A 5,737-nucleotide genomic window follows, 5' to 3' on the forward strand; every position below is an offset into this window, starting at 1 on the left:
GTGAATGATCTCTATTGCGTAAAAGGTTTTTATTTTAAAATAAATAGGAAACGGATGACTGGAAGTCAATAGTTTTAATAATCTGTGCTCTGATGGTGCGTCAAAAAGTAGACTGCTGCTAAAATGGGTTCATTATTCTTATTATTGTTCAGATATCAACAACCCTCAGCTCCCTCTCACACACTCCTAGACACCGCCACGCTCTAATTGGCAGTGGAGGGTTTGTATTTTTATTTATTTATCTGTTTATTTTCTGTCTTTGACTTTTGGGGTCAGTGGAGCACAAAATTGCCACGCAAATATTTATTATTCACTACATGACAGTTTTATTGTCTCCATAGAAACTGGCCTCCATTTGCCGTCGTTATAGCAATTACCAGTCAATAGGGTCAAAAGCAGACGGGAAGAGAGAGAGAGAAAGAGAGACAGACAGACAGAGAGAGAGAGCAAAATACAGAATGTAAGAGAATCATGTTTAAAGTAAATAAAAAAATAAGAACATTAGAAGCGGTGACACGCGATTCATCTTCATCAGAAGTCGGATAGGGGAGCTGCCCTGGAGTCAGAGGGGTCTGTGCGAGGGGTGATATGTGCAGAGGAAAGAGGGACGTTGTAATTACAGTTTTGATCACAAGCAGGCAAACATGTAACAAAACAAACCAACATATATCTATTCCATATTCCAGTGCTTGCAATCACACACTCCGATGTGTATACACACACAAACACAGATGTACATAGCATCACCTGCCAGGGATCGGGGGGTCAGCTAAATCATGGAGTGAATAAAAGCTTGAATGGCTCCATTTGCAACTGTGGTGACATTTTAGCTCCCACTGTTCTTCCATTATCTAACCAATATAGGATTGGGATGTGTTGTGTACGCACGCACACACATACATACTCATTCATTCATCCACACACACATAAACACACATACAAACATACACAGACTCACACATACACAAAGTTTGTTATCGCAAAGTTTATATTCGGAGCATCCTGACCTGGATATGAACAGATAGCTTCCCCATGGACACAATTCCTTTCCAGTCGAGATGCTTGCCAGTCGGGGGGAGTTCCCAACAGTTTGTGTTGTCCACCAATCAAATCAACTCAGATCATACATGTATTGAGTTTAAATGAAAGCGTCCAAAATCATATTTCTTTAGTTTGTCATTGATCTCTTTGGCATCATTATTAATATTATTGTTAATATTCACATATATGTGGGCCAGATGTAACCCACAGAAGCTCTGCCATCACAAAACCTCCCTCTTCCACTTCAACAATGACTGGGAAGAACGAACCTGGAGTCACCGCTGATACCTCTGGGAGGCAACAATGTTGGGCTGGAGCACTCAACACTGTCATCCGCCCTATTTTTGCCTCTCCCACCTGTACAGGTATGCTGTACTGTTATGCAGCTAAAACTACACACAATCTATTTCTCGTCGTACATCAGTTGGAGATACATTATTTTTGTGTTTAAATAGATAAGGCCACCGTGAAATGAAAGACACTTGTCATTCCGAGTAGTGTGCATGTACATCCTTTACTGGGAAATGTCAACGGCACGGAGGCCTTGGTGAGCACTTATTGGGCTCACTTGAAAGGTGTCTGTGGGAGTCTATTCAGTGACCAAGCAGGCCTCGCTCAGTCGAGTGGAGCAGCAAGCATACAAATCCAACGGGAAACCTTCAGATTCTACTTTTACTTATGTGGAGTTTGTGTGTTCGGCTTGCATGTGTGTGTGTGTGTGTGTGTGTGTGTGTGACGTGTCCATTTATCATGTTTGAGATACCTGATGAAGGGCAGCAATTGATATTCCGAGAATATATAATTCTTTGAAAAGGGAACTAAACGTAAACAGTCTGTATAAATCAAGGGTGGTGTGAAGCTGTGGGTGCTGGTTATTTAGCTCCTTCTCAGAAAAGGGTGGCTGTTTTTCTATGTGCGTATCCCAGGTGGCGGACAGAGAATTATCAGACCACTGCGCGACTTTCATGTGCGGCGCAGACGCCGTCTTATCATTATCGTCGTCCTGTTAGTGAGCGCACCTGAGGAGACTGCCTCTCTCTCTCTCTCTCTACCCCTCTCTACCTTTCTCTCCACACCTCTCTCTACCCCTCTCTCTCTCCCTCTCTCTCACGCGCTCCATTTCAGACGCCCAAAAAATTGGAAAGCACCGCTCCTCCGGAGTGCCCCAGAAAAGCGGTCGGTTCTAAATGTCAGGTAACAGAGAGGGGATGTGGATGGGGGTCGAGGCGGGCTGAAGGCGGGGTATAGAGGGGCTGGAGGCAGGGTGGTGGCGGTGGGCCGGTGGATTCAGGGTGGAGTCGAGGTGGATTGGGGCTAGGAGGCAGATTGGGGGGGGGGAGATATCAGACTCTCAGCCTTCTGGTTGCATTCCCCGCGTGACAAGTTTTCCCATCAGCCCATGAGTCGACTGGGTAATATAGTGATATGATGGAGGAGCTGGCAGGGCGGTGCTGATGGAAGGGAACGGGGGGGGGAGGGTGGGCATCAGGTGGGACCGATCGCAGCCAGCTGGGAGTTATTTGAAAGCAGAGAAATAGTAATGAAACGTTAGGAATAAAAACAAGGTTCGCCTCACACATCAATGAGAACAAAACCAGACTAAAATGTATTAATTAGGAGGGTTCTTTAAGAGAAGAGAAATGAAAGAATGCTAAACTGCTTAGAACATGGGTATAATGGCTTCTCAAAATCAATAGACATGGGAAACAGAAAGTTCTGAAACATGGAAGAACCTTTATTTTGAAACAGACTAACGCATGCTGATTTAATTATCATGTCACTGAAGCCACGGCGAATGACGCTCGCCTTTGGGAGACATGTTCAAATGATCCACTATTACTTTGCTTTTAAGAAAATCTGTTACATCCCAGATAAATGTCTTTGTCACCCGAGAGCCGCGTTGTGCATGCAACAGAACAGTCTGCAATCTGTGGGAAGCAACGTGTGTGTGAACGCCTGCCACCGCCGCAGTGTATCAGCCGGCCACGCACCAGCGCGGTCTTATCAGAACACTGCACAGAGAGAGCCCGGCCAAACCGCCACATCCCAGTTTGAATACTGTGGAGACACACAGTACTGGGTTTCTGTGTGTGTGTGTGTGTGTGTGTGTGTGTGTGTGTGTGTGTGTGTGTGTGTGTGTGTGTGTGTGTGTGTGTGTGTGTGTGTGTGTGTGTGTGTGCCTGCGTGTGTGTGTTTGAGCCCTTTGCTTTCTGTGTGTGATTGTGTTTCTTTTTCTGCATGAGGGTTGAGTGTTGTGCACATTGTTTTCTGAGTGTATACGTGCGCATGCGTCTGCCGTGCGATCGTGCGTGCGTGCGTGTGTGTTAGATTGTTGTGTCTCTGTATGTGTGTATTCTCTCTCTCTCCCTGTCTCTTTCTCTCCCCCTCTCTCTGTCTGATGAGTTTCCATAAAGAGCTGTTACAGGCATTAACCTGTCGAGATTTTTATGAACTCATCCAAGAACCTGCACACATGTCACATGTCACGCGTGCAGCCAATAGGCCGCAAGCGTGATCGAGAGGCTGCAGCAAGAGAAGGGAGGAGATGGCGTCTCTGATGCTGTGCCTGTCACTATGATATGCACAGCTCCTGGCTGTGCTCACATGTCTCCTCTTAAGAGATAAGAAGGTTTGAACTAGCAGAGAGGGGAGGATGGTCTTAAAGTGATTCCTGACATGGATTTATGCAACTTTTTTTTACATTAAGACCTAGACAACATGTCAATATGGCTATCACATAATCTCCCTTTTTAGTTTTGTTTTCTGTTCTTGTTTTTCTCCCCATCACTGCAAAGCCATGGGATTGAAAAGCGCTATATGAATGTATATATAAGTGCTATATAAGTGTTATTACCTAATGACACGTGCAAGCACCGTTACACAACCTATCTCCAGCCGAGCCAATGTGTACACACACACAGGTACACAGACCGACACGCACACACAACAACACACACACACACACACACACACACACACACACACACACACAGAAAAACAGACACACACACTCACGCACACACATTCTCACACATAAACACACACACACACACAAACACCTGCACACACACACCATAACCCCACCAAGTGGGATTGTTTATTCAACCACACATGTTTTTCAACCACATTTGTATTGTAGGGCTAGAGATATTGATATTTTTTCAGAATGTTAATTAAAAATAATACGTGCCATAAAAAAAATATTAATAAACAAATATGATCATGCTGCATTTTAGTGTGAACATGAAAATAATTGGGGTATTATGCCAGACAAACAGAGTGGGAGTGTCTCTCGCTCTCTCTCTTTCACTTGGTTTCCCTGAAAATGCCTTTTTGAAAGTCTACTGATGTGTTGTTGACAACAACGAGTCAATATACATACAAATACATAGCTGGTTAACATTTGGAGTCTATAGAAGTCAAGACATAAAGAAGACATGATATTGTACGTAGTATTTCTTAGTTAAGATGTATTAAGCGTGGATTCGAAAGGTTTCAAACAAGGTTGTTGTTTTCTTTTCTTTTAAACTTGTGTCCCTGACATTATCCGTTACAATTTAAAAAAAACTATCTTGAACTAGCAATTTACTTGCATTACTACATTTTGAAAAAATAATGCTGTTCCTCCAATTATTTTAGCTGTAAGATAAGGGCCGGAACTTATCAGCACTTGAAAGCATTTTTAAAATGGCCGATGACCCATTAAATTACATAATACTAATTTAAACTAAGCAATTCAAAAATCAATTAACGCAGCTACAAGAATATCATAGGCCATCCCACAAACTAGTCGAAAGAATCTGTCACGCCAATGGAGAATATTCTCCATTCTCCATCTATATAAGTGCAGATCTGAGTCGGCTAAAGCAGTTGTGTGTCTTTATGTGTGTGAGCGCGAGTGCATGCATGAGTGTGTGCGTGCCTGCGTGCGTGTGTTAATTTTAAAAGATTAAATATGAAATCAAACCGATTTTAAATTAGATATTGTTTTAAGAAAACATTAAAATTTACATTTTCTCTTCATTACTGATGGTTGTCATTGGTAGTCTGAGTAGGACCGAGCAAAAATTAATCTTTGCAAATTCACTTCTTTTATGTTCTGAAAGCTAAAACAGAATAATTACCATGATTATATTTTCCATTTTTTAGCTTTTTATGTTTTTCAGTGACATGATCTCTCTCTCTCTCTCACTCTCTCCCTCTCTCTCCCTCTCTCACCCTCTCTCTCTCTCTCTCTCTCTCTCTCTCTCTCTCTCTCTCTCTCTCTCTCTCTCTCTCTCTCTCTCTCTCTCTCTCTCTCTCTCTCTCTCTCTCTCTCTCTCTCTCTCTCTCTCTCTCTCTCTCTCTCTCTCTCTCTCTCTCTCTCTCTCTCTCTCTCTCTCTCTCTCTCTGCTTCTCTTCATTTTCTTCCGCTTTTCAAGGGAACATGAATGTGTGTATTATCCTTCACAGCAGAAAGACTGGATATTTTTTAATGAGTTTTTATCTCTCCATGCTAGGTTTATCACATTTTATTCACACTCAAATGAGAAGGCAGTTTTAAATGGCAGCCATTATTACATTATATATAAAAAGCTGTGAACTGCCCAACAAAAGCAAAATTTCCTCTCCATCTATTTAATGAAATCCACAGCTGAAGACAATAGAGGTGTCTTCTGAAAGGGTTTCTGTGGCTACACACAAACACACTGAGAAG

The sequence above is a fragment of the Gadus chalcogrammus genome, chromosome 1 (genome assembly GCF_026213295.1).
Source record: "Gadus chalcogrammus isolate NIFS_2021 chromosome 1, NIFS_Gcha_1.0, whole genome shotgun sequence".
Lineage (NCBI taxonomy): Eukaryota > Metazoa > Chordata > Actinopteri > Gadiformes > Gadidae > Gadus > Gadus chalcogrammus.